General features: G+C 39.5%; 1 protein-coding gene across 8 annotated transcripts in view; it reads left to right on the top strand.

The window, feature by feature from the left end:
* astn1 (astrotactin 1) overlaps positions 1 to 21,781 on the top strand; it is a 309,454-nt gene that overhangs the window by 151,182 nt on the left and 136,491 nt on the right. The window lies entirely within an intron of this gene.

Genomic DNA, 21,781 nt, shown 5'->3' with positions numbered 1-21,781 from the left:
TGCCATTGTTCATTTCTCAGACGTTTTTGCCGGGTGTTTAAAGAAAGATGTCCGTGATCGAACGCAAAGATGCTCCGCGAGTTAAGGAAATTGACAAGATCGTAAAAAACAAGTTTCTATGGGACTGGTTAGAGAAGGATATATCTACAAATGTTGGAAAGAAAACTGTGACGAATTTGTTCAGTGACTTTATTCGGAAGATCGATCGTGCCGGGAAAGTGCTTTGCATTTGGTGCCATGATACCATTGACTATGGTGGGAGAGGTTTCAAAGCTCTTGAAAGTCACGCAAAGAGCAAAAAACACGTGAAAGAACTCCAGTCAAGAACAAATTATTCCATCGCTGGAAGTTTCGGTGCCCAAACGAAAACTCCAAAACTTTACGGCCTCCATCCCTTATTGACATCACAATCGGAAGCGGTAATAGAGAGACGTGATCCACCCCAACAACCAGTTGCTGACAGAGTCGTGAATTTTGAGGTCGGTGGTAAACGTTTCAAATTAATTGAAATCAAATTTTCGAAAATATTATAACGTAATAAAAATGGCCATAAATATTTAACATGGTTAATCATTGACACAAACTCAAATGAATGCTGCATGTTTGCACTTTTCAGGTTTCAATATGTTGACTGTCTTGATGTATGCAGTTACAGAGATGATCTTAGTCAATCATGCATTCAACGAATGCATGATTGTGTTTTTACCAGAGCTTGCTGCATGAGGTATTTTATGTTTTTGTTATGCATTATGTATTAAATTAAGAATGATTGATTAAATGATTTATTGCATGGTAAATATATATGATGATATTCTCAGTGATAGTTTTTAAAAGCAAAGGCAGTCCAATGTTTTTGAATGTGACTGATTTTGAGTTGACTAAAACTGCAATTTTATATGGGATAGTTCAATATACATTGAAAATTTATGCTGTTGTTTTGTCTATTTCTTTGTCATCTGAGTGCATTGAAAGTACTTAAAAACACGGAAAACCCATGAGCTCTGGACCTAGCTGAGTGCCCGCCGCCCCCAGACCCCCGGCTAAATTTTCAGATAATTTCACTTTGGTCAAATCACATCCCTGTAGTAGATCATGATAGCTTATAATCTTTTGAGCATTTGACTTTGCAGCCTCCACTTTCTTACAATGTAGTGTACAAATAATAGTTATCATGACTTTTGACTTGGTACTCACTACCTTGAGGTGACCTCAGCGTATTGAAAGCTGAAGCAACCCCATGGTCCTACTTCAAAACCCCACCACCGCCACAAACCCTGCAACCACAACTACAACTCAAAATATGCCAGTTTTAGTTGGTGACTAGTTAAGAGGAAGAAAAGAGCCAAAGAAAACATCACTCCTTATCTTACATTACTGTACTGTATGCTTTAGCCACAATTTTCATTAAACCACTGTGAACAAATGTCAATTATGCAGAACGGTGCGTTATAAAAACAAATTGTCCTCAAGTGGACATTAGTTAATGTCTTTCCTTCGCCAAATTAAATGCCAAGGACACAAAAATGCGCAACAGTGTGCTCTAACCATAGAATTATAAGTAATAATTATTTTAGTGCAATTAACAGCTGCTTTATGAATTGAACCTGATTTTAAAAAGCTCCTAAATTACACAGTTTGAGTGAACCATGTCTTCCTTGCTGATTTACACATCATGAGGCTACCCGAACAACTTGATCGAGCTGTAAGACACATGTGGCAAAATGTTTATTAACAACGTCCACAGACAAATACAGAATGTAACATTTAACTATTCAATGTGGTACTGCTTACATGTTAAAAGTTGCGGAAAAAGAAGGCACGAGCCCCAAGCTCTTTTATAGTTATGCTCCTCAATAAGCGACATGCTGTTCCACCACCTTGTCAGAAATGATCCAAGTATCACATAAATGCGTCATGAAAGCTGACAAGCGTTCACTCCATGAATGCATCCAGTGGAGCCTCAGGCAGAACACATGAATTAGTTGAGTTCATAGCCTGGCCATTTTTAACACAACCTATTGTAAAACAATTGTTTCATACGACAATGGTGATTAGTAAGGGGACTTTTATTCCTTGCTGTGAAGGACTCTATCATATGAATAGTTGCAATGAAACTTTGCTGAATGCATATTGGGGATGCCCGATACCAGTACGAGTACTCAACTCTTGCGTAGTCACCGATACTGATACCAAGATGCCACTAGTACTTAACACATACAATTTCCTCAAAAAACAATGACAGATAAAAAAAAATTAATCCCATTATAGTATTTTTCCATTGCATGAAATTCATAGTAATATTGTATTTTTTTATTTTTTATTTCTAATCTCCAGTTCCTGATCATAAAGGCCTAGATACACCAATCCGACATTGGGAGTCGGACAGCGTTGGGCCGACGGCATGCGCCGTCTTAGCAGTGAATAAATTAATGTCGTAAAGTTCGAGTTGTAATACGTCGGGGTTGGGTGGGCGGGGTGTTTGTTTTCAGCAAATTTGACATGTTGAATCGGCGTCGGCGCATAGCTAGCGAATCAGCGCAAGGGTTAAGATGAGCAAGTGACGAAAGAAGATAACCAGTACTAATTGAAAGCCTGAACCATTTTTTTCACTCATTTTGCGCATTGTCACCCTGCTGTGCCCTCCGCATTTGAACGTCAATAGCTGCGTTTCCATTACAGTTTTTCGCAAAAATAAAAGCAATATTGTACTATTTCGATAAAGAAAGGACAAATTTGACTCGCCGGTGTTTGCATTGATGAGCGTTTCGCTTCTGAAGCGCAATTCTCGTAATGTCCCATCTCGCGGGATCTCGCAGTTCTGTAGGAGGTGCTCATGATGTTTATGGAAGACAGACGCCCAGAGTTGTTAATATTCTTTAAAAACATCTCCCTCTCCTCATCGGGCGGGTTTGGCCATTTGGTGTTGGTGTGTGTGTGCACGCTTATAATTCATGTTATGGTGCGTACGGATGGATTTCAACGACAACGTGCGTCGTATGTCGCTCGTTTGCTCATTGTCAGGGGCAACGGGCATTTCTCATGCAACGATATGGGACGTGCGTTGAATATTTGCTCCATATTTGAATCGCTTTGTGTTTAAAAAGATTTGTTATTTCCTCCGGAGGCAGCTCCGACACGAGAGCGAGTGGCCCCATACTTCCTACTTCCTTTCCTCCGTGACCGGGCAAGGGTCACATGACTACAGGGAATGCGCAAAAAGTGTTTCCATTACACTTTTGCGAAATACTTCTATGTCTCAAAAAACCACCTCATGAGCGCGTAAAAACAGTTTTGCGATATTTGAGTTTTATTTATTTTTTTAATCATATGTTTCCATTACCAGCTTGCTTTTGTGAAACTTGCCTTTTGCGCAAAACTGGGGGTAATGGAAACACTCCTAATGTCTGTCTGGACATAAGATCGGGAAGATGATGTCGTCTCTTTGGTTCAAAAGAGACTGGCATTGTATGATATTACCGTTAAATTGTGTGCGGTTTCTCCTTATCTTGCGCCTTTGCTAATCGTTGTACAATCACAAGAGCGAGGGTTGACAATGACAGCATTATACGATACTGTGCAAAAAAACGGAGGGTTTCATTCAGGTGGGAGGACATCGTGAGAGAAAAAGTAACCGGTGTAGGTACCAGATGTGATCGGGCTGCTAGATTGTATCGGGGTCGCCTACAGATGTGGTCACGCTACAGGATTGGCTGGAAACTGTCAGTTTACAATTGTTCAATAAAGGTATATGACGTCAAAACATTGAAACGAAAATATTAAAGATATCATTGAAATAACAAAATGTATGGACTAAAATTGTAAAATAAATGAATAAAACTAAGAATAAAAAAGCAGGAAGGATGCTTTAAGATTGAAGAAATAATAAAATAGATTGAAGCGCCAGTACGTCAGTACAGCAGCGCTAATGAAATACGCGATTCATTTTGGTTTGGTTTATTTTTTAGCTGTTCACAAATCACAATACATCACAACAACAGTCTTATTGATAATAGAAACACATTAACAATCTAACTTTGTCACATCTCAGGCAATTAATTTTTGCATTTACCATTTATTCAATCAATTATATTATTTATTCAATATATCTTGCGTTTATATTCTTAGGTTTATTTACGTCTTTACAATTTCAGTCCGTACATTTTGTTGCTTAAATTACATCTTTAATATTTTCTTTCCAATGTTTGACGTCAACTGGATAATTTCCGGCCAATCCTGTAGCGTAACGTGTTCGTTAGGCGACCCCGATACAATTTGGCAGCTCGATCACATCTGGTACTGACACCGGTATGCAATGTTTACGTTTTTATATCCCGCCCCCGTATAGAGGTTTCCGGTTGCCTTTAGGAATAATGACTACCGCCCCCGATAGTACGGAGGGGAATTACTTACGTCATTTTTCTATGCGACGTGCCGACGTCTGGGCCGACGCCACGGGAGGTAGGCGTCGGTCAGATTTGGCCGACGTCGGATTGGTGTATCTAAGCCTTAAAATTGCGACGAGGTATCGGCCAACGTCGCGAGTACCGATACTTTGAAATAAGGCTATTGGCATTGGGCTGATACCTCGCCCATCCCTGTATGGTATGCAAGTCCATACCAGAATGTGTAAGCACTGGTTTCTAGTAGTGAGAAGTGGTGAGCAGTCAATATTCTGAAAATCAATATTTAAAAGGCTATAAGCCTAATTAAAATTTTGTGCGCCAATCAACATGATTTGTTTAAAATATAATAGTCAAAAAAAGATGACAGTGGCATTAGACTGTATTGGGTCATATGTTTAACTTGATCTTTTTGTCATCCGAAATTAAATGTCAGTCATTTCCGTTCCACTGATCGACTTCCAGTGGGTCTCAATTTAAGCTCATTGAAATCAAATGTGCAGTCATAAAAACTGCATTAACTGGATATAGTTTTAAGTAACAGTTTACTAATTTTAGCTATCATAAAAATAGCCACTTTAATATTGTTAAAACAATGACATGCTATTTAAACATGTTTTTGTTGATGCCCAGTGCATCTATTTTGTTAAAGTGGAAAATGAAATCAGCGTGACTCCTTAGATTTATGAGGCAAGAAGGGGGGCAAATAAAATGGGTAGAAAAAGTTAAAATAAATCCAATAAGAGCTGTACACATCCCTTAGCAGAACAAACACTCCTGTCACAACAGCACGTCGTCTCAGGTTGCTCTGACACTGAAAGAATCCGGAAGGCTGGATAAAACACTAAACATTCTTGTTTCATCCCTTGCGGGGACTTGTTCTTCAGAAGAAGTGTTACTTAAAGTCAAAGGAAAAAGCAAAATACATGCATAACATGAATCATTTGATGCTAATTGAACTAATATATGTTGCCATCTTGTGTTAAATACCAAATGGGTGCCATAGATGCATTGTCAACATATTCTGTGGGGCATTAATAATATGCAGTAAACACATTTTACAGATGGCCCTGATAACGGGTTTGTTCTTTTTATCTAGGATAAAAACATTTAATGCAGTATTTCTCCACCTTTATGGAGTCAAGACATTGATTATAGTTTAGATTTTGCTGAGAATTGTGTGATCCATCTTTTTCCTTACTACCTTTGCATCCCTTGCACCTGTCCTCTTGGCCTCCTTATTTCCCTCAGGCGCTTTCTACCACAGTACTCTCTCCCATCCCAGCAAGCTGGCAACACATGGCTCCCATTCAACTCCTGGCTGGCTGTCAGCATTGTCACTTTGCCCACAGTTAATTGCAAGACTCAGGTTTTTGTCCATTAAATACAGAGGTGTACCCTGAGGCTTTTTCAGAAAGTGTAACGTCTATTTAGCCACATTAAGAGCATGCCACACCCCAATCCCGCATTGATTCAGCCAGGGTTGGTTGCTCTGGTCAGTATATTTGTCACAATGTCAGCAGTCCTTGTTCCAGCTCTCCCTGGCCACCACAGGGGTGAAATCATTCATCTTCCTATTCATCTCCGGGCTTTAAAGTCATTCATCGTGAGGCCAGAGACCTCCATCAATTATTCCAGAGGGGGGAAAAAGAGTGAGGAAAGGCAAGCTTTTGAAAGGCAAATACATCTTGATTTAATTGGGGAAGCAAGCATGCTCTGGGCTGCTAAGCAGATTTCCCCTAAGATGGCGCTTGAGCAACAACTGATCAGTATAGAAAAGATAGACAAAGCGGAGCACACAAAAAGGAAACAATAGTGAAGAGAAGAATGGCAAAAAAATACAATTAAAATGTGTGCACCACATGCAGGCAGTACAGAACAAAAGCCTTAAGGAGCACCCAAAAATGAATATGGAGCGGTGATAAACAGACCATTGGATGGGGTATTATTGTGTCAAATGATAAGGAAAGCCGAAAACAGGTTGCAGGATCTTGTGCCCTTTGTGCCGTCTGTGAGCAACACTATCATTTCACTGCCACTACTAACTGTAAAACATGCATCAAATATAGCTGTACATCTTTCAGTGTAAAACAGAACAAAGAACGCCAAAGGTAAAATGTTTGTCCGTGACACTCACCACAGCTTCATTTCTTATCAAAGCTGAAGATGATGCTTATAGCTTGGGAAAAATGGCTGACACAAGGCCTTTTGTGCTGAAAAGAAGTGAGTTTAAATAGACAGGGATTTTTATTATAAGGCAGTTTTTTTTTGTTTGTTTTTTTATTTTTGTTTTATTTCGGCGGCACGGTGGTTGACTGGTTAGCACGTCCGCCTCCCAGTGCAGAGGATGTGCGATCGAGTCCGGGCTTCGGCCTTCCTGGGTGGAGTTTGCATGTTCTCCCCGTGCTTGCGTGGGTTTTCTCCGGGTGCTCCGGTTTCCTCCCACATTCCAAAGATATGCATGGCAGGTTAATTGAACACTCCAAATTGTCCATAGGTGTGATTGTGAGTGTGGATGGTTGTTCGTCTCTGTGTGCCCTGCGATTGGCTGGCAACCAGTTGAGGATGTACCCCGCCTACTGCCCGAAGCCAGCTGGGATAGGCTCCAGCGCCCCCCGCGACCCTTGTGAGGGAAAGCGGTTAAGAAAATGGATGGATGGATGGATAGTTTTATTTAAAGACATGCCTTAAGTGCAAGAGGAACAACACATTACATTATTAATGAATACAGAGAATAAAGTAAGTATTGAATCATACTTTATGGGCCATATGGTTCAAATATTTGTGCCAGATTAGAAAATAAAATTAAGTGGCTGCATTCGCGCCATCGGTGAGGCTAAAGGGGGTCCTGCCGGATCTTTAAAAGTCAGGGCAGAGTGAGTACCATTACCAGGTATCGGTATCAGGTCCATACCCGGCCTTATTTCAAGGTATCGGTACTCATGACAGCAGCTGAGGGCGTCCGTTTTATATCCAGGAACAAGAAATTAGAAGAATAGAAAGTGTACATTATTTTCATGCAATTTTAATAAAAAATGCTATATTGGGATGTATAGGTCTTAAATGTCAATGTTTTTTTCCCTTTCTGTCTCTACAGCATTTTCAACATAACGCCGTATTCGACTAAATTTGGTATTCAGCATCTCAGATTACTAGAAAGCAGAAACACTTGTGTGAATAACCCATAGTGCCTAAAACCTAAGTGGTTTTGTAGGTGGAAGTTTCAGCCACTGACCGCTGAAGCCGATTTGAGAGTTTGACAGTGAAAGGATAGCATACATATGACGCTACTAATGTATTACTTACTTTTTTCTTTGCTGTTGAGCTCTTAAATAGGCTTCGGCAGCCAGCGGCTGAAACTTCCACCTACTTTCTCTGTCGGTCTGGCCAGGGGCGACTGTCACATCCCATACGGCTGAAACGTCAATATACGATTCAGCGCTCAAGGCGGGGTCCATATGTACTGCAAACGTTGTCTATGGGTAATACTTGCCAGCAAGTGTCTTAAAGGGTGCCGTTCAAAAATAATATAGCAGTGGTCCCCAACCACCGGGCCGCGGACCGGTACCGGGCCGTGGGCTACTTTAGACCGGGGCCACGGCGGGCCGCTCAGTTGAAAGAATAAAAAACGTACTATACTTATGGTTAATTGATTAGCCGAGGCTTAAAAAGTATTTATTTTGACTGGATTCTCTCTGTTTACGACAGACTCTCGACGCATGTCGAGATGCTCATTATCTCAGTCGTGTAGCGCTGATGCTAATCGACAAGTTAGCAAAATGAGTAAACAACAGACATATTTGGAAAGTTTCTTTGCAACGGAGAAACACAGGAGCCAATGACCAAGAAGAAAAACAAAGGTGCATGGACTTACAGCTACAGGTGATTCCCACGCATGATGGGCTCTACATCGAGCGGCTCTTAATTTTGCGTTTTGGTGAGTTACTCATGAACTTTATATTTGTTCTGTGGTGCCTTATGTTGGCGGCGCCAACATATCATGCCCTCCTTAAATCTATCTATCTCTAAAATGTGCCAATATGGCGCATTTAAGGAGGGCGCTGCTAATATAGTTACATATAAATGTGGCTTCACATTTATTGTTATGTCTACAAAATACCACAGTTTTTGTGTTGCTCGTATCATTCATAAGCATTACCATATTAAAGCATTGTTGTTACCCTTGTTATGGTGTAGTGAATTTGCGTTTGTCGTTTAATAATCAGCCATTTTTTTTTTTCTTTCCCAAATGCAGAAGTGTCATATGTAAGGATAAAAGCAATAGGCAATGTGCATTTGAACATCTACGGGATTTACAAGATGAGAGTAATGTCAAGGTCATATGACTGAGCAAGAGAGTACATTTGATCAAACAACATCCCATGGAAATGAGAGAAAATAACAAGGAATGCGTTTGTAGGTGCGCCTTAGTGACACTGTCAGTGCTGATCTGTCATGACTGCAAATTAAAATAAAGGGTAGTCCGATAAGTCTCAGCTCATTTCCATAGATATTCATCTGTATACACCAAGCATTAATACCATGTTGTTCACTTGAGTATTTTAATTTCTTGTGTATACAGTATGTACAAAAACAACCAAACATCACTATTTTAAGAGCCATATGGTATATGCCACATGCACACTATTTTATTCATATTAAAAATGTGTTGTGGATGGTTCTTCGTCTGTGTCACTGTGCCCTGCGATTGGCTGGCAACCGGTTCATGGTGCACGAAACGACAGCTGGGATAGGCTCCAGCACGCTCCAATATCCTCGTGAGGCAGTTCAGATAATGTTTTATTTTGCTGTCATGTAGACTTGCACTTCATCGTACTGACAACTCTTTCTACCCCCCCCCCCCCTTAATTAGCTACATTAGAGGCAAAGTATTTCACACAACTCTTAGTAGATCAAATAATCTCTGTCAATCAGAACTCAGCATTTTATCATTATTTTCTAAATGTCAAAATACAGTAATGTGCAATTGGTCATATAGGCTTGTCAGTTTCAATATAGTAAATCTTGTTGTATGAAAGGGGATTTTCTGACAGGAATTTTTTTTTGTTCTGAGTTTGAACATAGAGCCGAAAAGTTCCTTTTCTGTAATGTATCAACCGACTTTTGGAAGTAAAACCTCTTCTTTTAAGAGTTTTCTTTGCGATTTACCGTATGATTTTAAGTGCCAATTGTTCCAAAGTCAGTTTCTGTTCATTAATAAAACATGGTTCTTGGTCCAGATTGCAGTTTAGGGTAATGCATAGCATTGCAATTAGTGTGTTTCAATATGTAGCCCCTTGATTAGATTCGAATTGATCACAGTCTACTCAGGAGGTCAAGCTCCATATTATTGTTCTTTTCTTAATTAGAATATGCAGGGTTGTTTTCTTCAAGGCCATGATCAGCAGCACTATATTAGATTCCTCTGATCTTGTCATATTTAACCTGGCTTCCCTCGGGTTTTGCACATTGCTTCTCTGCACACTCCCAATGGTATGAGCCTTCACATGTGTCAGCACAGAGTTGGCACATAATCTATATTTCATAAGCGTTGTATATAATTGGTTACAGTATGGGAAGGTCATTGTCATAAAGGTCCCCAGAGTTCCCTCTAAATGTTTTCAAGACAAAATCCACCTAAAATAGCTCACCATTCAATTGTACTATCTGGAGATGAGTGGTTTGCACTTAAGCCATTTGTGTGTGTGTGCACGTGTGTGCGTTCTTGGTTATGCTTTTTCTGTAAGCTTACTCTTGTGTGTGTGCATGTATACACAGAGCCCAAGAAAAAGTTTTGATGTTTTGTAAAATAAAAATACAAACATAATTCAATGATTTGCAAATCATTGTCAACTTACATTCAAGTGAATACACTACATGGGCAAGATATTTAATGTTCAAATTGATGAACTTTTTTGTTATTTAAATTTTCATTCATTTTGAATTTGATGCCTGCAACAATGTTCCAAAATATGGGACAGGGACATGTTTCATTTTAACAACACTCAACTAGAGTTTGGGAACTGAGGGCACACATGTTTAAAGCTTTATAGGTGCACTTCTTTGCCATTCACACTTGAGATCCTCCAAAATCTGGGGCGCTTAGTTGTCACCACACAAATTCATGGTGGGAGACGAGTCTGGACTGCTGGCAGGCCAATCTGGCATTGCCCTCTCTTACTACGAAGTCACACTGTAAAATGTGCAGAATGTGGTTTGGAATTGTCTTGCTGAAATAAGCAGGGAGGTTCCTGAAAAAGATGATGCTTGCGTGTGTGTGCCTTTCACGGTGCTTATCTAAGTAACTCATGCCATGGACACAAATGCACCACCTTACCATCACAGATGCTGGCTGTGGAACTTTGTGTTGATAACAATCCGGATGGTCCTTTCCTTTTCTGTACAGAGGACATGACGTCCATAGTTGCCAATTTCAAATGTGGACTCGTCAGACCACAACACACTGTCACGTCAGTCAATTCTGATGAATTTGGGCCCAGAGAAGCCGGCAGCGTAACTGGGTGTTGTTAATATATGACTTTCACTTTGCATGGTAGAGTTTTAATGGATCAGAATCATCTCTATTAGCTAACTCTGTAATAGGCAATGACTTGTCTGTGGTAGTTTAAGTCACGCTAGTATTACAACAGGGGTGTCCAAATCTGATCTGCCCACTGTACTGCATGTTTTATATGTTTCCCTCCTCCACCACACCTAATTTAATTGATCAGCTCATCAGCAAGTTCTGCCGTAGCCTGCTAACGATCCTGATCATTTAAATCAGGTGCGTTGGAGGAGAAAAACAGCTAAAACATGCAAAATAGTCGCCCTCGAGGCACGTATTTTTGGCACCCCTGTATTACAGTAACAACAACAAAATATTTAGGACATAAGAAACGAGTGCTGATATATTATAAAAAAAGAAAAAAAAAAAAGAAACGAGTGCTGAAAGTTGTTTTTTATTTCACAATACAGTAGTGTAGGCATAGACAATTCCACACTATTTTGTGGAAACATCCATCTATCATAAATTTTATGTTAACGGTGGAATTGCCGGTCTTCATTCTGTTGACAAAGCTTTATGTGTTTATTAGCCATTGTGGTTAAAATTCACCCTCTTTTTTGGTTTTCTATAATTACCTAATTGTGTGTAAGCTAAACATTTTCGACACGGACCACAGATGTGCACGCTGTTCCATTCATACAATATTTCAGGTTCGCGTTTGTTGGAGTTCCACGGGTGGTCATTGGTCCATGCATTGCTGCTGATAAAAACACCACATACATGTGCAATCCAAATAGCGAATCCCAAAAAGTTAAAAGAAAAAGAACCAAACAACTCTTGTGCTTGTTGTTTGTTGTATTGCTGGATGGAAATACCAGCCGATCCTCCTCTAAGCAGGTGTCCACTGTTGAATAGCGCCCGTTGTACCCATTTAGCACCCCCAACCTCTTTCTGCGTAGTGTGCAAATTTGCCACGATAAAATTGTTGTGTCAAATAGTTGAATTTTTGGTTCAACCCCTATTAGACACACTGCATAATGACACATCCAAGTTCTACACCACTGCAAGCTACAGTATAACCACCTTAATAAATGTATCAAACATTTAATACCTTGCGGTGTCAATTAAATCTTAGCCTGATTAGTTTTCCCGGTGCCGCAAAGGTGCTGTGCAAATAAGTGGCAAAATAAACTAACATTAGCTTTTGAAATGTAGGTGAAATTAAGCCTACCTGGAGAGAACTGGACATAATGCTGAATTTGGACCTGTGTGACAGAAGTGTGCCCGCTTAGCTCACTTCAGATATATAATGCACATATAATTGACCGTCTGCCTGCAGTCCCCATAATTGCTCCCGTGTGTTGATGTAGCTTTGGTATATTGGTATATTGGTCTATTCAGAATTTCTGCTATACTCTTTAATTGCTCGAACCCTCTTGTGCTGTGTCAATGAGTTGTTCCTGTACTCCAATGTGCTTTCGGCCGTAAGTCAGATATCACGTGGTGCTCTATTGAAATTCAATAATTAACTGCACACCCACTGTGAATTGAGAAAAAATCTAATTTATTCCTCAAACGATAATTAATTGGATGGATTTTCCCCCATTTTGCATGTTAAATGTCAGGTAATTAGCTGACAAATTCAGACAGGATAATTATTACAGTTCATTGTCACAGCATGGCACCGAAGGGTGAGGCTCGGAGGGATTGGAGGTTTTGCTGACATAGACATTCATGCCTGTTAGTTTCCAGCTGGTGGTGTTAGCAGGTGGCTTGATTTTTACACCTAATGAAACTGGAGGTATGAGTGCAAATGCTCAGTGGAACAGTGCTCGGTTGGGGTTGTTATAGGATATGACCTCTGTATTTGACATTAGAGCAAGTCTATTTATCAAAGATGGAGTAGGGGTCGTGTGTTTTTTTTGTGAGAGGCACATGAAGAGCTCATCACTTACTTAGACTTAGGCCCCGTCCACACGAAAGCCAGTTTCAATGTATCCTCACAAGTTTCTTACTGTTCGGGCCGTTCGTCCACATGATGGTGCGATTTCGGAGCTTGAAACCGATCACTTTTGAATCTGGGCTCCAGAATGGAAAGATTTGTTTTCTGATATTACCGTTTTAGTAAGTTGATTGTTATATCTAATTGACCAAAATGGCTAAAATTTTGTCCTATACTGATTTTAGGCTTCCAAATGCCATGTACAGAATAGTAGTAAAAGTAGTGCATGCAAGATAATTGTATTTCCTATAGTCATCACTTACCAGAAAGTTTTTAATAATAGACACAATTAGGTTCCGAATCAGCTGAAATTAAAACAAAATGTGTTGTCAGCTGTCATTTCATGCGCTGGGACTTGTTTTAGTTAATGAGAGCAAGAACTTGGACAGTTTTGAAACCAGTAAAATGGGGCTTTGGAGGCAACCAGAGTGGCAGTGATTCATAGTTCAACCCGTAGTCCCTCTCTCCCCAAGTCCCTCATAATTAAAGTCGAAGCATATGGCCTCATGACCACACAAGCTCAGAGGTATCTGCTGAACTTTTTTGGGCATCTTATTTCAAATTGCTGACAAAAACGGTCCCCCTCGCCTTTGTTCAGCACAGCAGAAATGGAAAATGTGTCACCTTGAGTGGTTACAAGCCACATCTGCCAGCCTAATTATCAAGTTTGCAAGGTACATTGTTTATGTGGGTATCAGCATACAGCTAATGAGATTTTTGTGGATATTTTTACAAGGAAAAAGTTAATGAACACACCTGCCATACTCAATCAGATGCATGTAAAAAATTGCTTACAGTACATGGGCAGCAATAACCCACCTACAGTGATGACCTTATTCTAGGCTTTGGCTATCAGAAGAAGAAGCAGAAGAGGACAAATACACTTTTTGGGCTGCGCATGAGACCCAGAAAAGTGATTTGTCTACATTTTGTAGGTTATGTTTCTGTTGATTTTCACTGTAGTGTTCCTTTACTTTGGAAAGTGATTGGCCTTGACATCACCCTAACCTCCTATTTGGTATCTATCTCTATGCTACATCCCAGTAATCAATCTTCTGAATACAGAGATTCCAGTTTGGATGCTCTGCATGTTTAGCAACACATACAATAACTACAGTAATGGATTTCAACAAAACATATCAGTAGTCTATGTAGTGTGATACTCTTGGGTTACAGTATGTTTTTAGTGATGAGTCACCCCTGTTAAAATTTTCCTGTGCGCCCTCCTCCATACTAAATCATTAATTACAAATCGTATTCTGAAATGAAATAGAGCACAGGCTAGACTAGCTAATGAGGTTCCATGAGCCATAAGATTACTTTCCTACCTGACTCATTCTGATGAATCTAACATTGAGAAGTGACTGAAATAACAAATACCTCCCAGGTCCCTGGTTAAAGTTACAAAATAGCCCTTGGGTCTTTAGATAGACTTCAGTTCTGTGTCAAACAGCCACAAATAGTGTTCTAATCTTGTCACAATCGTGTTTACACATTAGAGAGAATTTAGTTTTTAGTTAGTCTAATTTGATTTGGTGCAGTTTCTCTGATAAATGTTTCTACATTTAGCTACTTAAAAGTCAGGTTTGATTGTGTGCAGACATTGCTCAATACATGTTTGCATTTTAGAGAGCTGGATTTCAAATATTATGAAATGGTTTGCTTGAGTTCTAATTTTTGTCTTTTTTTAAGTTTTGGGTTAAGGTTTATAACAATGAATCAATGGCAATGAAGAAACATTGTGCACTTATATATTACAGTATATCTTAGGTTCATTAACTAATAAATAATCAATAGTCATCACATATGTCTGTGGTGTTCCCTGCTTGTGATCTTCAAGAAACAAATTAAAGACACTCTTAAATCAAGGTACCACTAAATGTCCATTCTGGACAACATCTGTTTTAAATGCATTTGATTTATTAAACTCATTATAATCCCTCAAGGGAAATTCATCAAGTTTTGTGTGAAACAGACCACAAGAGTTTCAGTCTTCTCCAAAAACCCGGCAGATATTTTCCGACGCAAGAAACCGGATGCGCTCCTCAATGCATGGTGTTTCTCAATGCCAATCGTCACTATCGACAAGTTATCTGAAGCAGATCTATTTATTTATTTATTTTTGTTTAGGTCTTTTTGTTCTACATATTTTAATTTATATTTTGTTGGGTTGTGTGTTTTGAAGTGTTTCTGTGTTTAAATTAAAAATGTTTTTGTCTATTTTTTTTTTATTTAATATTTTTTGTAACACTCCATAGAGGAAATATAAAAAGGCAACATTTTTAAATCAAACCTTTTTTTGTACATTCATATGCATAACTCCGCATTATTTTTGGTAATAAATTAAACAACAAAAAAGTCTGAAGAACTGAAAGACACGTCTCTTTTTAGTTAGCCAAACCAAAAGAGCCGGTTCTCTAAAAAGAGCTGTATTTCTCGTCACTGCTGTAGAACGCCATCAAAGTGGCTTCTATACAAGGCCCTCACACTGTCTACATGAAGAGAGATTATGAACTTGGGATGTTTGCAAAGTGAAGTGCAGTCAAATTAATCATTGTGTCAGACAATGAGAGCACAACACCCCAGGGCTAAAAGGGAGACAAGGCCTTTCAGCAAGAAGAAGAATATGCTGCAGTACTCTGTGTTTTGGGCTTGTTCATTTTAACTAAGGGATGTAAGGCCCAGGCAAGCAATAGCAAGGTTATGTAGTGGTGTGCTCTCTCTGTGCCAGGGATTCTATGTGTCGTTCCAGGAAGCTACTTCCCATAAGAGGGGATAAATGAATGTAGCTGAAGGTGAGGACAATGCCAGAATATCACACAGAGTGGCTTATTCATCAATTTATGGGGTCATGCTAGACTCTCACCAAATGTTGCATTTTCATAGCATCAATATTGAGGACCTATTACGGGCCTACATGGCTATAGCTTTTGTTACACTTAATTTCCAATTCATCTTCTTTTTAATTTTCGTCAAGAATGTGTTCATTTCTGCCATTTTCTTTCTTTCTTTCGATCTTTTGTTCTTTCTTTCAAGATGTGTTCCTTCAATTCTTTCCCAGACACTCTTTTTCAAGCCCTCTGCCTGCTTGTCTTTTTTGCCCCATGTCTGGCTGTAGCATATAGTAGGTCTCAGTTATGAACAATATGGAGACACCTTCTGGGTGTGCAATAGCATATGTTGAGGGCAGTCAGAGTGATATATGGCTGTAATCCCACAACTGCAGCCACACACCGTTGCTGCGCGAGATGAGCTGATTTATATTCGAGCACTATGCTTATGGTCTAGCATAAATGATGATAATCTTGAAGTTCAGGATATGTATGAGGGGTCGTGGCTCTCAGTGGAACAAACGAGGCCTGTCACCTGAATAACTCCAGTTTCACAACCGTTTATTAAAAACCTCTGTAGGTGACATTTGTGCACTGCTTACGTCACCCAAGAGAGAACTGGGACATTAAAAAATAATTATTGGATGAGCTCAATAACATGTGACGTCTCTCACATCATGTTTTGTCTATAACACTGGGAAACACTTTGGGGAAAAAATCTGGTGAGTTACAATTTTTTTTTTTACTTTATTTTTTCTCTGCAATTTTCAAACATGACAGTCATAAAACAAAAATTGCAGGGGCACTGGAATCATCCTAAATATTTAACCAGTTCAATCAGTTCAGTGATGTAGTCTATTTGTCCATTTCTTGTCATTGAGTGAACAATGTCCAATTCATCCATTTTTCATGGCGAATGACTTCTTCCATCCTTTTAACCTATGTGTTAGTAGTTACATATGTTATATCAGGCCCACCATTTTGAGCCAGTCCTCAAGTGTCGGGGTTCAGGGCTGAGCCACTTCTTTGTGATGGCCTTTTTACACGCAGCCATCATTATCTTCGGAAGGCAGCCCATCTCCCCCAGGGGATTTTTTTGGCTTGAGGTTTTTAATGGCCTTCTCTATTTCTAATGTAGAAATAGGTGATGTCAAAAATGTATTCTGTGTCGTTCCTATTGAAGGAAGATCTAGTGTGTCAAGGAAAGATTTCATCTGGTCAGTAGTTGCCGACTCAAGTTGAATGTATAGCTCTGTATAATAATTACAGAAGACAGTTTTTATTTCCCTCAGATCATATGTCAAATAATTGGTTTCTGGGTCCCTAATTTTGCATATCCTGTCTGCTTGTTGTTTCTTTAGTCTCCTGGCCACTAGTTTTGTAACCTTTTTTTCCGGATTCATAATATGATTGTTTCTTCCACCTCCATACTATACATTCTATCCAAATTGTCCCTACATTCCTCAATTTTAGACAAAAGCTCAGTGTTTTTGTGTAATTGTTCATTATCAAGTAACTTTCCCCTTTCCCTTTTAAAATCTTCTTCTTTCTGCTTCTTAAGAGCTGTCGTTTGAGCTATAAATTTACCTCTCACAACTGCTTTAAGAGTATCCCACAAAATATTAGGATTGACCTCACCATTATCATTCTCTTCTAAATATATATCAATATCTTTTTTGGGCTTCTTCCACAAACGACTTATTGTTTAACAGTCCAATGTTCAGTCTCCATAATTTATTTCACTTTTCTAATTTTTACTCAACTACAAGGTGCATTTCACAGTGATCTGATAAGTCAGCCACACCAATTTTGCACAGCTGTATTCTATACAAATTACTCATAAGAGTGAAAAATAATAATAAATTCTAGCATAACTCTTATCGGGTGCTGAATAGTGGGTGTAGTCTTTCCCGGAGGGTTGTAGCTCCCTCCATGCATCAATACCAAATTCTCTCAGTATGGGTTTAAGGAGTTAAGTAACATAAGTGGATTTTTTTTCTTTTGTTAGTCTTATCGAGTTTGCTATTCATCACCATGTTGAAATCATCCCCAAATATGAGAATTCCCTCCATCTCCAAAATAATCCCGTCAAACATGGTCTTAAAAAAATCAGTCAGTCATTGGCAGAGCATATACATTAACTAAAGTCACAGTTGTTAGAGATCAGCATAGTCACACCTTTTCGACAACCTTGTTGACAAACGCTATAGAATACATACTGGTAACCAAACTTTTTCAGTTTTTCATTTTCCTGTTCAGACAAATGAGTTTCTTGGAGAAACACAACAGGAGCGTTATCTTTTCATAACTTTGTCATGACTTTACGGCTTTTGACAGGATTATTTAGACACATTCAACGAAAATATTTTAATGTTATTTTTCATCAAACCTCACATCACTTTAAATTGCAGTCCAGGCCCCAAAACATAAAAAACACATGAACATTTAAACATTTGCAAAACACTAAAACTTGTGACTTCACAAAACAAGGGTGCAGTTCGCCACCCTTCTTTTGCTCCCTGTCGTAGGGAGGGGGGCAGGAAACCTCAAGCCCGCTCCATGAAAACGCCTCCTTCAAACCCCCTTCAAGAGCAGCCGCGGTGTTCTCCCTCGTAGTTGTCTTCTCCCTTGCAGTTTTAGTCACCTCAATGCCACGTTTGGTTAAATCCATGGCCAACTCATCCGCACTTTCCTAGTTTTGAAGTCCTGAATCCCAGTACACTCGCATCTACGGCATTTGAAAGCGAACACCCTTTTGCTTCAATGCAGCCATATGCTTTCCGTTTTCCCATGACGTCCACCGTGTAATTGTTGACAAAGTAAATCCGCCTGCCGTTGACTTCAATCTTTTTCCGCTATGCTTCCTTGAGGACCATTTCCTTAACATAGAACTGTAGGAAGTTGACAATGATCGATCGAGAAGCCGTTGACATATTTGGCTTGGGTCCAAGTGCTCGATGCGCCCGCTGTATCTGGAGCTTCATGTCATGCGGCAAAGCGAGATTCTTCTTAAGCAAAGCACTCACAAAATCAATTGTCAATGTTCCTTCTGCCTCTTCCGGCACCCCGTAAATTTGAAGATTGTTCCTTTGAGATAGGCCTTCCATATCAATAATTTTCTTTTGCATTTCAGCGTCTTCTTTTACCACCGTAAGCAGCATATCCTTCATTGATTGACAGGCCGACTCTAACTTAACTGTGCGAGACTGCGCCTCCGCGATGTTAGCGTTATGACTCTGTAGCTTTCTCAAAACATAATTTTGACAAGGTCGTCTTTCATCGCCCCCTTAACATCAGTCTTAAAGTCGACAAGGTTTTGTTTCAAGTTGGCTAATAGGTCCTTAAACTCCTGGGTAAGAAGTGAGACACTTTGAAGCATTTCGTCTTGAGTAGCCATGTTGGTTTCTGCCATGTTAGCCTCATCAGCCTTTTCGTCGTCACCGCTGAGTTTGCTGTTTTCACATACTTGACTTGGCTTCTTTCCGCCATTATGACTCTGATTATGTTTCCCTCCTTTTATCTTCTTAGTAGCCAACAATAGTGACAATTTGCCTTAATTGGAGGTACTTTAGTAAACCAGCAGCTCGCAGTTACACGTCCATCTTATTCGATTACCCGGAAGTCACCCAAAATGTGACTGATTAGCTTTAGTAAGACTGTAGTCAGAAGAGCTGATTACGATTGGATTTATCTATAGCTGCGTGGCAACTTGTTTGTGCATTCACACTTGAAATATTGTAGTGAGGTGTGTGCAGCTCCCAATAGGTCAGGGGTCCATTCACAATGCATGTACAACAAACACTGAGACTAACCCTGAACAGCGAGTTGACATACACTGAGAGAGGAAACTCTGAGTTTTTGGTTCCAGGACAGCTGATTTGAGGTAGTTATATCAACACAGTTTAGTTTCTTACTTAACTTATCAGCCGTGTCCTTTTCGACAAGTGTTCGTCTTCTTCTTCGCTCCCACTGCTATCAGCGTGTATAGCCTTGAGGGCTTTCCGACAATAAAACATTGTCCTTTTTTTCGCGGCAGCTATCCTCCTTGCGTTGCAAGCTCTGAAGAAGCGCCACATCTGAAGCACCACAAAAGAGAAAACAGAACGAGCAACCGAAACCAGGCAGCGTCGTCCTCCATGGCTTCCGTGTATTGGTTATGTGTTGTTTCCTGCACTCGACTATTGTCGCAGCCAGTTATGCGTCGCTTCCGCCCAACGTCCCAGATGCACATTGGAGGTGGAAACGCAGTGCGTGCGTGGGTTGGGATGAGCTGACCCGCAAGCAAGCCGAGCAGTGCGGCTTTGTGAAATAAACCCCAATACTATCAATATCTGCAAACAGAAAGCTAGCATAGTAGCAATTAACAAGATTGGTGCTTTCTTTTCTTTTAACATTGTAACCATGGGCATACCATTTGTAAGTTATATTTCCTTTTATGCATTTTTTTTTTTCGTTTTCAAAGCTTTTAACTAGCTCAGTATTTTTTATTTGCATAGACATGTATTTCTTTTCTTTTTTTAAGCAAGCGGGACCTTGAACTAAAAAACTCACCCAAAAAATTAGTTAACAACTGTCAGACGAAAAGTGAAGTTTGTCTTTTATAACTTTTATGACTAATCTACTGTATACATTAGTCACGCAGGGGTACACAGTGGACATCCTTGCTGCCTAGCAACATGTAATACTTATCTAGATGTGAGCGTACTATACTTTGTGTGGCTTTAATTAGTCATAGCTGCAATTAAGATGAAAAGTGATGGTCATGTCACAATCTTGAGTAAAGTGTTAATTACACATAGGCAGACTAAATTTGCCTTTGGTAACGCATGATAAATGTACTTGAAATTTGCTACTAATTTATGTTTTTTTAAGAGCTATCTCCAGATGACATCTGTGTTTTTTACACTGTCAAACTTATTTCAAATTGTGATTGCAGTAATTAATGTAAATTCTGCATTAGTAAAGGAAAGGGGCTGTATCGAATTGTCCTTGTATTTTTTTTTTTATTTAGTTATTTTCAATTCTCTGCTGAACTCAAGGTTGGGCATTTCTTCTGAAGTCTAAGCTTGTCCAGAGCAACATTGTCATTCTAAATTTCATTAATGATGAGTGTGTACAAAATACACATTCAAAGTGTTCTCATTAAGCAGTTACAGGCCAGGAAAGGCTGAGTGAGTGTCATGCGATTCTGTGCCATCATTCTACTCTTTGTGAAAGGCAAAATCCTCCTGCACTGACGGCACAGAGCAGATTGGAGGTGGTTCAGCCATGGCAGGCTCGCAAAAGTGAACACAGTTTATCTGTGATTCAGGGGAAAATCATACAGATATGTCAGCCATTTGGTTGGATCTTAACCTGCTTGACTGATGTGCAAAGATCCGTTTTGCAAGTGCTTTTGTTTTCTGGTGGCCTACAAATATTGCACATACTTTTAAAGCGGTAATGTATATTCCATAAACATATTAATACAACATGCACACACCAAATAATTGATAGTCCGGCTGTGCTTAATCCAGCCCTTCACAATACTTAAAGCCTTTAGCATTAAAAAGAAGAGTTGCGATGTTGGCATTTTTTGTGCTAGAAAGGCAAATGTAGAAGAAATAAGAATGTGTAGCAGAGAATTTGAAATGTGGAAGTTATATAAAATACACTTTTAAAAAATTCCGCGTGTATGCTGACTTCCACTTTCATGTAATGCCAAGCAACCTAAATTCTGCTGTGTCCCTTTTTCCTCGCTATGTCTAAATATTGACATTCCCTGTGCATTTCATTTGAGGGTGAGCTGCAGTGTATGCCTTTATTTGATCTCAAACCAATGAATTTAACATGCTTTTCGCTCTTCCCATCTAATCTACATGGGTGGATATTTCTCTCCAATTCTTCAGGTAAAACAAACAAGACTGAGATATAAGGCTTCCCTTTGATGTAACACAGAGCTGTCACATCCAATGCACTGTGGAGATTTCAATTTACTGTGAGGTTTTACAGGAGTAGAAGTAGTCAAGTATACTGCCAATACTTCTCTCTTAAACTTCGTACG

This window comes from Leptonotus elevatus, chromosome 1 (genome assembly GCF_054856555.1).
Source record: "Leptonotus elevatus isolate MCC_2025b chromosome 1, RoL_Lele_1.0, whole genome shotgun sequence".
Taxonomy (NCBI): Eukaryota; Metazoa; Chordata; class Actinopteri; order Syngnathiformes; family Syngnathidae; genus Leptonotus; species Leptonotus elevatus.
This window is presented reverse-complemented; position numbering and strand designations above follow the sequence as displayed.